Raw genomic sequence first — 11,644 nt, 5'->3', positions numbered from 1 at the left:
AAAGCTAGAACATAGGAAGATCTTGTATTTACATATTCCATGGCAGTAAGCTTGTGAACATACAATGCATGTGCAGGTACATGATACATGTATAAATTTGGGTGCAAATATCAACTCTTCTAGGAAAACAGTTCTCAGGCTAATGTTGCCCTTTACCGGACACACGCAAAGCACATGACAAACTACCCAGGAACTCTCTCCTTAGAGCTCACAGATTTTCAAGCAGGTCCTAGAGACTCAACACGAGCGAAGCCGACGGGGACTCAGACGACCCCTCTCTTTTAAACCCGAAGCCCCAGTCCAACATTTCTCCCTCAAACTTCCCGCCTCCGCGTCCAACTCCCAACCTATCTTTGCAACAGCTCGGGACAGACCCCCCCCCCCTCCATAACGTTCCTAGTTTCCCGCCCACTTTTGACGTAACTTCCCGTTTCTAGCAAGGCTGAACGTGACTTATGGAGGGAAGTTACATCAGAGGGGGCGGGATGATAGAGAAAGGATACGGCGGTGTTGATGGGGTGATTTTCAGGCATGAGATTGAAGGTAGGATGGGACGAGCCTCTGGAGGGAGACGTGCTTGGTTGCCGATGGAGAGATTACTGGGCAGGGGAGAAAAGAGAGGAGATTCCGGCCCCAAATGCGTGTTGTGAATGCTCGGAGTGTGAGGGCAGCCAAATGCGTGTGTCTTGGTATCCCTGAGATAGAAAAGTGACGGAATGAATCTCAGCATAGAAGTCAACATTTCAGAATAGGGATCCCAAATACAATACAAATTGCCTTGGACACAATGAAGGAGCTTACTCACCTATTCAGCTTCCGTTGAACCCACAGAGTTCCTATATTTTTAGGAAAAGAGGATAGATTATGTTGGAGATGGGATGGGTTGGAAAATAGTATAGAAACATGAAGTTAGATAAAGGCAAAATGGTCCATCCAGTCTGCCCACCTGCAACATCCACTATCTTCTCTCCCTAAAGGGAACCCACATTTTTTGTCTCCCCCACTTTTACCGGGAGACTATTCCATTATCTACCACCGTTTCTGTGACAAAGTATTTCCTTTAGATTTTTTCTGAACCAATGACCAACTGCATCCTTTGCCCTATCATCATACCAGAGTTTTCCTTCATTTGAAAAAGGCCCACTTCCTGTACATTAATACCACAGAGGTATTTAAACGTCTTTATCATATTTATTTATTTACTAAGCTTATATCCTGCTTAAACCTTAAGTGGGGTACAAAAATACCGCCTCTCTAATGCCTTTCTTCAAGAGAATACATATTGTGGACTCTTAAATCTGTCCCCATATGCTTTATGACAAAGACCACAATCCATTTTGTAGCAGCCCTCTGGACTGACTCCATCCTATTTATTATATATTTTTTAAGGTATGGTCTCCAGAATTGCACACAGTATTCCAGAGGGGGCCTACCAGAGACTTATACAATGGCACTATCACCTTTTTTGGTGGTATGTAAAACTATAAAGTTATAAATAGCAAGTAAAGAAAAATACAAATTGGCATAAGCACTGGTCTATCCCTTTGTCTCCTCTACCCAGGGCTGATGTTGGACTTGTAGATGCCCAGGTCAAAAACTGGATAAGGGAGCTCCAAAGCTCACTTAAGGAAATACTTTTTTTTAGGTAGATATGTGGAATAATATCCCCGATAGAGATGGTGTAGAAAAAAGACTGGTATGCGGGGTTTCTTAGGGAGAGGAGGAGATAGTGGATGCTGTGGATGGGCCATTTGACTTTTATCTGTCATGTTTCTATATTTCTAAGTTATATCTCCTTCCGTATGAGGCAATATTAAGGCCCTATGTTGCATGGTGTTCATTTGCTCTGGTTTCCACTCCCTAACTCCAGCCCTACTTCGTCTCCCCACCCAGGAGTATTTCTAGGCTCAATGCCTGTATTTCCTGTTAAATTTGGATGAATACTGTTGACACTATCACCTTCTTTTTCCTACTGGTAAGGTTCTTTAGAAATTTGTGAATGGGCTGCAAGGGAAAGGGAGGTTGGAGCAATACAGTAGCTGCTTCAGAGACAGTGCCTTAGCAACCTTGTATGCTGTTTGTTTCCTGAAGTCTATTGGCTGGCTAAGCTTCTAGGCTACAGTTATCTTTGTATCACTTTCCGTGCCTCTCCCAGCTTGCTTTAACTCTTCCCTCAGCAGCCCTTAGCTACAGAGAGAGTGCCTTAACAACCTGCTTAGCAGTTATATTTGTATCAGTTTAAATTTTAGCTGTGTTCTCCCTTTTTACATTCCATATCTCTTCCCTCAGCCTCTATTTCCCTCAGAATCCCTTAGCTACAAGTACCTTAGCAACCTGCTTAGCAACCTTCTGTTCTGGGTTTTTTCCCCCCCTGCAACCTATTGTTGCCTAAGATTCTTTATCCCAGGACAAGCAGGCAGCTATTCTCACATGTGGGTGATGTCATCCACGGGGCCCAGATGCGGACAACCTCGCAAGCAGACTTGCTTGAAGAAACTCAGAAGTTTTGAGTTTGCTGCACCATGCATGCGCGAGTGCCTTCCCACCCAGCACAGGTCGCATCTTATCAGTTTTCCGCGGAGCAAAGTCCATCTTTGATGCTCTGCGTTGAACTTAGTTCACTTCGTGCCTTCTCTCACTGTGGCTCGTGTTTTATTTTCTTATTACCGTGTCGCTGTGCTTTTCTTTCCGTCATAAAAAAAATTGAATTTTTTTTGTTGAGTGACGGCGGGGCCTGTCGCAAGCCTTCAGCCTGCGGGCTTAGACTGTGTGGCGCCTATTTTTCCTTCTATGTTCCGACCAGTCACAGGCTTCAAGAAGTGTAGCCAGTGCCAGCGTGCGATTTCCCTCACTGACCCGCACCGCCCGAAGTCGTGTGTTCACTGTGCTACCCTTCAACCTCGAGCCCTCAAATGTCGTCGAGTTCAAGTGGAGAAGATTTTTGGTATGGAAACCCCTGCTATACCCTCGACCTCCGATTCAGTCAGGCTTGCTACGGGGTGTCCTCCTGCCTTCACGACTTCGACCTCGACTCTCATCAGACCTTCCTCGTTTGAAAGTAAATCTGCCAAGTCTCCTGAGCTTCCCTCAGGTCAGATACCTCAGCAGACAGTTCCAGCGGTGGTCCTCAAGCTACCTAAACATCATTCCTCCAAGTTGAAGCATTCGTCCTTGGATCCTTTAGCCTCAGTTTCAGACTCGGATCCACAATTGCAGGCTACTGTCCAGACTATTTTGGAGTGGGAATTTGTTCATTTACTGACCAAATATAGTCCTGCCTCCACTCTTCTTCCTGCAGTCCAGCCTGGGCACCCAACAGTTTCACAAGAGGTTGAGTCCTTGCCTGTGCCTCGAGCTGAATCTACACACTCTATGCAATGAGTTCTGTCTTTTCGAGTGTCTCGTCTGGAATCCTCACACTCCATACAAGGAGCTGAGTCTTTGGGAGTGCTTTGAGATACTTCGATCCAGCCCTATATCCTCACATAAGGCATTACCCATTTCAAGGCACAGGGCGAAGTCTCCTCGACCGCAAATGAGACCTGCTTCCAGGCAGCACTCTCATCGCCGGTCGAAACCCTCATCAAGGCGCATGTCGTTCTCCAGAGAGAAGCCTTCCTCGTCCAGGCATTCCAGCTCTTCTAGGCCTCCAACTCCTCGATCCAGGACACCAATAGCAGAACCTGAGGGCTCCGCTTCTCACAGTGCCTTGTCCCAGTCTGCTTATTCGCTGGGATATCAATACTCCAGAGAGGCCTCACCTTCCTTTTCCACTCAAGGTGCCTCGAGGTCATCAAGTCTCTCTTGAGGCCATCCTCTTGCGGATCAATTGTCCTTTTCCTCCTTCCTCCGTCAAATGGCTGAGGACCTGGATCTTAAATTGGGCTCTGGTTCTAAGTACTCTAAGGAGTATTTGGAAGAAATGAGTTTGCCCCGGCCTCTTGCGGAGTCTCTCAAACTTCCTCTTAACAGATTTCTTTCTCAAACTTTCAAACGAAACCTGGAGACTCCTTATGCCATCCCTGCTGTTCCAGGCAAGTTGGAATTGAGGTATAGAACTACATTGCAAGGGCTTTGAGAACTCCCAATTATCTCATCAGTCCCCTCTTGTGGAATCTTCTTTAAAGAGGAGTCATTCTTCCAGGGTCTATGCTACCGTACCTCCTGTCAGAGAAGGCAGGACCATGGATAAGTCTGGCCATCGTCTATGGCCTCCAAGGTTTTAAATTATAATTTTATCTTTACTACTTATTTCAAGCATTTTATTGATATACTCCCTGGTTTTTCTAAAGACCTTAGTCAACACAGGCTTTTAGAATTCTAGCAAGTCATTTCTACATTGGCACAACTCAGGTTGCACCTTCTTCAGTCATCTTATGATGCCTTTGAGCTTTCCTCGAGGGTCACTCCTTTCTCAGTAGCGATGCGCCAACTTGCCTGGCTTCGCACTATTGATGTTATGGACCCCAACATTCAGGATTGTCTGTCCAGTATTCCTTGTGAAGGCAGTGACATCTTTGATGAATCTATAGAGGTCGCCACCAAGAAGTTGTCTGAGCATGAGAAATCTTTTGCTTCCATAGTCAGACCAAAGCTTATGCCAGCTCCTTCCAAGCCTTCTCGACCTCTTCCATCCTATCAGAGACTATATCCTCCGAGGTCAGCTCCTTACACTCGAGCACCTCCCAAGAAATCGCAACAGCAGAAGCAACAGAAACCTCAGCCTTCTGCTGCATCAAAGGCTTCTCAGTCTTTTTTACTGTCTCAAATGGAGCATAACCTTCATTGTTCTGCCTCTGTCCTCTCCTCTTCCCATCGGAGGTCGTTGCCATCATTTTTACCATCGATGGGAGACCATTACATCCGACCTCTGGGTGCTGTCAATAATCGGGGAAGGATACTCTCTTCATTTCACTCAGATTCCACCAGAGCTTCCTCCAAGAGAGTATCCTTCCAATCCAGCCCAGACCTCCCTTCTTCTTCAGGAAGCTCAAGCTCTGCTTCGTCTCCGTGCCATCGAGGAAGTTCCCTTGGAACAGCAGAGCAGGGGGTTTTACTCTCGCTACTTCCTAGTTCTGAGGAAGATGGGCGATCTGCGGCCCATTCTGGATCTCAGGGCTCTCAACAAATTTTTGGTCCCAAAAAAATTTTGCATGTTGTCCCTGGCATCCCTTTATCCCCTTCTCGATCAGAGCGATTGGTTATGTTCTCTAGATCTCAAGGAGGCTTACACTCACATCCGCATTCATCCGGCCTCCCGTCAGTACCTCAGATTTCGGGTGGGGAATCTGCATTTTTAGTACAGAGTGCTACCCTTTGACCTGGCATCATCTCCCAGAGTGTTCACCAAGTGCCTAGTGGTGGTAGCAGCAGCTCTGCAGAATCATGGTCTTCAGGTGTTCCCCCAACCTGGACGACTGGCTCATCAAAGATTCAACATCTCAGGGGGATATTGTAGTGATCCAACAGACTACATGGTTCCTACAAAACTTGGGATTTGAAATTAACTTTCCCAAATCCCACCTTCAGCCCTCTCAGAACCTACAGTTCATCGGAGCTGTTTTGGACACTGTCCAACTCGGAGCATTCCTTCCTCAGCAGCGTCTGGATTCTCTCCTTCAGCTTTGCCGCAAGGAGTCTTCCCTTCCTTCACTCTCAGCGAGATACATGATGGTAACTCAGTCACATGGCCTCGACTGTTCACGTGACTCCTTTTGCCAGACTTCACCTCAGAATTCCTCAGTGGACCCTGGCATCTCATGGGCGCAGGCTTGCGGCCCACTCTCTCAACACATTACAGTCACTCCTTTGTTGAGACAGTCTCTCCACTGGTGGATGCTCTCTTCCAATCTCTCCAGAGGTTTACTGTTTCAGACACCCCCTCATCAGAAGGTCCTCAGGACAGATTCCTTGACCTATGCTTGGGGGGGCTTAACTCGACGGTCTCCTTACTCCTTACTCCAGCATGGATCGTCAGTATCACATCAATCTGTTGGAACTCAGAGCGATCTTCGATGCTCTCAAAGTTTTTCAACATCTTCACGACCAAGTAGTCCTTGTTCAGACAGACAGTCAAGTCGCCATGTACTACATCAACAAGCAGGGAGAAACAGTATCTCTCCCTCTTTGTCAGAAAGCTCAAAGGCTGTGGAACTGGGCGATCCATCACAATATCTTCCTGAAAGCAATCTACATTTAAGGAGAGAAAAACTGTCTGGCGGACAAATTATCGTCTTCTGCAACCTCACGAATGGACACTCAATTCCTCGCCTCTTCATCACATTTTTTCTCAGTGGGGAACTCCTCAAATTGATCTCTTTCCGTCTCTCCACAACAACAAACTGCATCAGTTCTGCTCCAGGATATACTCTCCTCATCGCCTCGAGGCAGATGCTTTCCTTCAGGAATGGACAAATCTGTTCCTGTATGCGTTCCCTCTCATTCTCAAGACTCTTGTCAAGCTCAAGAATAATCATGCCACCATGATTCTAATAGCTCCTCAGTGGCCCAGGCAACCATGCTTCTCCCTCCTACTTCAGCTCAGCAACAGGGAGCCATACCTTCTACCAGTTTTTCCATCTTTGCTTACACAGAGTCAAGGATTTCTTCTTCATCCTAACCTGCAGTCTCTGCACTTGACAGCTTGGTACCTCTCAACATAACTCCTCTTCAGTTTTCTCAACCTATTCGACACATTTTAGAGGCTTCCAGAAAAACTACCAGTAGACAATGCTACCACCAGAAATGGACTAGATTTTCTACGTGGTGTATTTCTCATAACAAGGAACCTCAAGATACCTCCTTGTCTTCCGTCTTGGATTATCTTCTGTACTTATCTACCTCTGGCCTCAAGTCTACATCCATTCGATTCCATCTTAGTGCAGTTGCTGCTCTCCATCAGCCTATCGAAGAGAAACTCCTTTCTGCTCATCCTGTGGTTTCCAGATTTATGAAAGGACTTTTCAGTGTCAAACCTCCTCTCAAACCACCTCCAGTGGTTTGGGATCTCAATGTTATTCTTGCTCAATTGAAGAAACCTCCTTTTGAACCAATGGATATGGCTCATCTGAAATATCTCACTTGGAAAGTAGTGTTTTTCATTGCCTTCACATCTGCTCAAAGAGTCAGTGAGCTGCAAGTTTTAGCTGCTGATCCACCTTTCACAGTTTTCCATCAAGACAAGGTAGTCCTCCATCGGGTCATCATTCCATGTCAAGTGATCAGATTCTTGGAAAGTGCCCTGCATGACCATCACGGATTTTGATGAAACTTCATATGCAGAGTCCACCATGTCTCAAACGAACTTTGGTAAAGTTTTAGTTTCGCCTGTGGAATATTTGTGGAGATATAGCCATTTGTTTGACCCCATACCACAATGAAATACAGTACGACAATGACATTCTGACAACTTTGAGACACAATATCTCCCGAGCTGTGTTTCCAAAAAAACTGAAACTTAGCTACCCTGCACAACTTTTTGAGCTCTGTTCATTGCTACCAATAACAATTTTTGCCGAGCACTGATTGAATGCCTGAATTACAGTAAACTTGGCCGAAAAAATTAGTGCTCCAAAAAAAGTCAAAGTTTGACATTACTTAGCTCCCACAATAATTGAGTAATAAATGCGAAATTTGGCGCATAATGTCTCAGTACAACGTTGTTTTCAAAAGTACAATTTCAACCTCCAAGCTCTTTCCATTAGTTTACAAATTAAGTGTAAAGTTGCTAATTTGTGTAAAAAGGCCAAAAATAGGGTATTTTCAGCCTGCTTTTACAGAAAAATACCTTTTAGAGAGTCTAGAGTGACTTCAGAAGGTCTAACAGGAGAAACAAAAATTGCTTGTGTCATTAATAAATGTTCACTCGGCTGTTTTACCTCTCCGGAGCCTTAATCCCCTTTAGCTGGAGTTGTTTCTACCGCCGGTTTTTCTAAAAGGAGTAATTCACTTTCAGCTGTCTTCAATTGCAAGCCCTCCAACATACTGGCCTCTCGAGAGGAAAACACTTCCTCCTCCGGCGTGCTCTCCTCTCGCGGTGAGCTTGCTCCCAGCGGCAACGGCTGCAGGGGCGGTGACCTTACGTCGGGGCTCAGAGAGACTTCTAGCCCAAAGGAGTTCGCCGCAGCACTACTCTCTGCCGGCGCTCCCAGCGGGCGATTCCCCGACGAAACCTGCTCACTCAAAAGACGCCTAAAAATGGCATCCACTGCAGGCAGAGGGGTCTCCGGGCGTCGGGAGGCACCACCGACGCTTCTTCCCCTTCTCTTAGGCATTTTTCCGAAGGTAAGCGAGACACTCGTAAGCGTCCACTCAGCAGCAGCAAGCGATAGCCATCTTGGATCCACTGCTCTGAGCTTAGTGTCCAATTTTGGAAATGCCCTTAACTTACAGGTAAAAAATTTGGACAAAGAAATTCAAATCCAGAAAGAAGAGATAAAAACTTTAAAGGAAGAGACTGTATCACTGAAATTAGATATCCAAGAAGAAAAGAAGAACTTAAAAACAATTAAGAGTAACCAAGATTTATTTGTTAAAGATAATACGATTATGAAGAGAAAATTGGAAGCTTTAGATAACAATATTCGGATTAATAACTTGCGTTTAATTAATTTTCCTAAAGTATTATCAATTTCTCCACGAGATATGATAAAGCGATACTTTCTGGAAATTCTTAAAATACCTGAAAATGCCTTACCACCTCTTACAAAGGTTTACTATTTACCTATAAGAAATCAGGATCCTCAAAAGAAAGAAGATGAAGGAATACCACAGAAAGAACCCTTGGACGTTTCCACTTTGTTAGAGCAATCAGATAGAGAATTGGCTATTCCAGCCCCAGACAAGGATTGGATTCTTAAACTTTTCTTTAAAAATAGGGCCAAGGACTTTTTGGGTCTTCATATCCAGATATTTCCTGATGTCTCGAGGGAGACTCAGAAGAGAAGAAGGGAATTCTTAATGTTAAAACCAGGAGTGACTCAAATAGGGGGTTTATTTTTTCTTAGGTATCCTTGTAAATGTGTCATAAGATACCGTTCCTTGAAATATGTATTTGTAGATCCAGCTCACTTGACTGCTTTCCTTTCTGCGAAACGTCTTGAGTCTGCAGAACCATCTGTACCATTGTGATAATAATTAGCTCACTTCTCAGTAGTAGTTTAAGTGATTTTTCTTATTAAAATGTTTTACTTTAATTTAATTTCTACTCTTATCGTTAATCTTGGATCCTAATTTGAGGACTAGTGTGTGATTAAGTTGGGATGTATATTTTTTTATTATTTTGAATTACTTTCAGGTTTGAGAGTAAATAATATTATTATGTTTTCTTGATCTCACTTTCTGTGCAAGATGATATGCTTGATAATAAATGTGTAAAATTTATAAATAAAAAAAAAAAAAAAAAAATACCTTTTAGAAACTTTTTCAAATCAGTCTCATTAGAAAGAGCATATTTCAAATCCCCTAGAAAAGTGGACTTCATTTTTCAACGCAGGTTAACAATGGCTGAAAAAGGGGGACAAAGTTGGGAGACGTTGCCACGGCAACAACCTCTATTTCAACATAGTTCTGTCATTTTTAAAGTTACAGTTTTGTATTGACGTAGTATTACTACTACTCTATTGCGTTGGTCCATGGTGACATTGTCACTACCAGTTCAAGAGTTTGAACTGGCAACCCCATCGCCATAGGGGTCACGCCCGATAGCTGTGCAATACCAGCCACGGGTGGGCCACTTCGTCCAGGTTCCCAAGCCTCGCATTTGGTTTCTTTGTCAAGGTTCCAAAGCCTTTTGTTGGTATCTTTCTGGTTCCAAAGCCAATGATTAGGATGTCTTATCCTAGGTTCCCAAGCCTAAATTGGGTATCTTATATGGTTCCCAAGCCGAAGTGAAGTCCACTTTGATTTTAACTGCCAGCAATCTTTATAACATTCTGTTAAATTTTTGAGCCACTTTCTTCAATGCAGTTTCTGGAAATTGATATTGGCGGCCGGATGATGTAACTGAAGGGGCACAAAGCATGCAGATGAGGTGTTGCTCTGGAACCCAACAAACGTCTTGCCTTTCTGGCCAATAAAACAAATGAGCTGGACCGTGAGGATGCATAAATTTTATCAATGCATCATTTTGTTCAATTGAGACTTCAACAACGTTGCCTATCCACCATTGATTATCGTAAGTACAGGCAACGTAGCAACCAGGAAAGATTTCGGACACTTTCAAATTTGGAATGGCAGTATCAGAAATTTTGGCAACAAAATTTATTGTGTCATTTGAAACTTTGCTGACATGAACCGAGTTTGAGTCGACTGGTACAAATTGGTGGTGCTCTCTGGTACCGGCTACTGTGCTGCTTTCATGCCATCTTTCTTCTTGAAACTTTTTGCTTTCTTCAATTTCTTCTTTTGGAACATAAATGTATTTAACTCCGTGTGTATTTTGGTCACAAAAGTTAAATAGATCCTTTGGCATCAATATTTGATCCGTTGATGGTCTTTGGAGGCTAGCCCGGGCAGCCAGTCGTTTAGTTGTTCCACCAACTCCATCGCAGGGTGATTTTCCGTGGCTAGTTCCAAAAAAATTCCATTCAGCCTCAATGTTGAAATCATTTCTGTGATTGCACAAATTCACAAAGTTCTTGTAGTTTTTATATTGTGCAGCTGAGCCGTCACTGAAGTAGTATATTTTGGTAATGTTTGTTTGAGTTACCAAAAATTCGATCAACTTTTGAATAAACACGTGTACAGATATCGTATCATGTTGCATATGATCAGAAATAATGCAACAGTTTACAACTTGCAATGTGCCCACTTCATTGAGATAATATGCAACAAAAGGATGTACCGTAGCTTGTGAATTTTCCCAGTGAAAGCCTTGGGCGGCATCCTGTACAACAAATGAGTAATTTTCAGCGAAATCCATCAAAACGATCATTTCTGTTTCTTTTAAGCCTGTCTTCAACATCTTCAAATATTCACTTTGATGTTTTGAAATGAAATGGTGGCTTGTCAACTTCCAAATCTTGCTTGCAAGTCTTTCAATAAAGTTGTCCATGGTTAGTACGCTTGTTTCTAATGTTTCACGGTCAGCCTGAACCCATTGCTTAAATTCTATTGATTCTTCTGGATCTAAATCCTTGAATATTTCTTCCAGGTATGCTGTTAGTGCTTCTTCACCAGGGCAGTTTTGACATCGTTGTAGCATACAGTCCTTGACATTTAGGTCGCACACAGTTTTTTCCATAAGAACTTTGTAGTTCTCTTTGACATTGGCGCCTTGTAGCATGAGCTTTACATTTTGATGTATCGTGCAGACACACACGGAGTGTGCACCTGATGCACCAACGGTTACACACCACTTTGGCCTGAGCTCACATAATTTGGAAAAACCAATTTCAGTTCCGTATTTGTTACAGTACGCCACGTACAGCTCTTTTAAATTACACAACAGCAGCCGCTTTTGCTTTTGTACTTTTAAACCATTGAGGCAGACTGAAATGCAATCTTTTTTGCCAAGACATATTCTGCTGAATTCATCGTCTTCGTAAAAATCTTGAACTCTATTTGCAATTTCTTTTGGAAGGGACTTGCCAATTTTTGCATCAGGTATAGAACAAATGCCTTTCTCTTTCTTTACTTTTTGGGC

General features: G+C 43.6%; 1 protein-coding gene across 12 annotated transcripts in view; it reads left to right on the top strand.

The window, feature by feature from the left end:
• The first annotated feature begins 436 nt into the window (after positions 1-436).
• C2CD5 (C2 calcium dependent domain containing 5) overlaps positions 437-11,644 on the top strand; it is a 377,832-nt gene continuing 366,624 nt past the window's right edge. For all 12 annotated transcript variants that reach the window (XM_033951251.1, XM_033951262.1, XM_033951260.1 and 9 more), the window contains exon 1: positions 437-543. The gene's annotated coding sequence lies outside the window, so the exon portion shown is untranslated. The remainder of the gene's footprint in view (positions 544-11,644) is intronic.

Source organism: Geotrypetes seraphini, chromosome 7 (assembly GCF_902459505.1).
Source record: "Geotrypetes seraphini chromosome 7, aGeoSer1.1, whole genome shotgun sequence".
NCBI lineage: Eukaryota > Metazoa > Chordata > Amphibia > Gymnophiona > Dermophiidae > Geotrypetes > Geotrypetes seraphini.
Note: the sequence above shows the minus strand (reverse complement) of the source record. Positions and strands in the feature narration are given on the sequence as shown.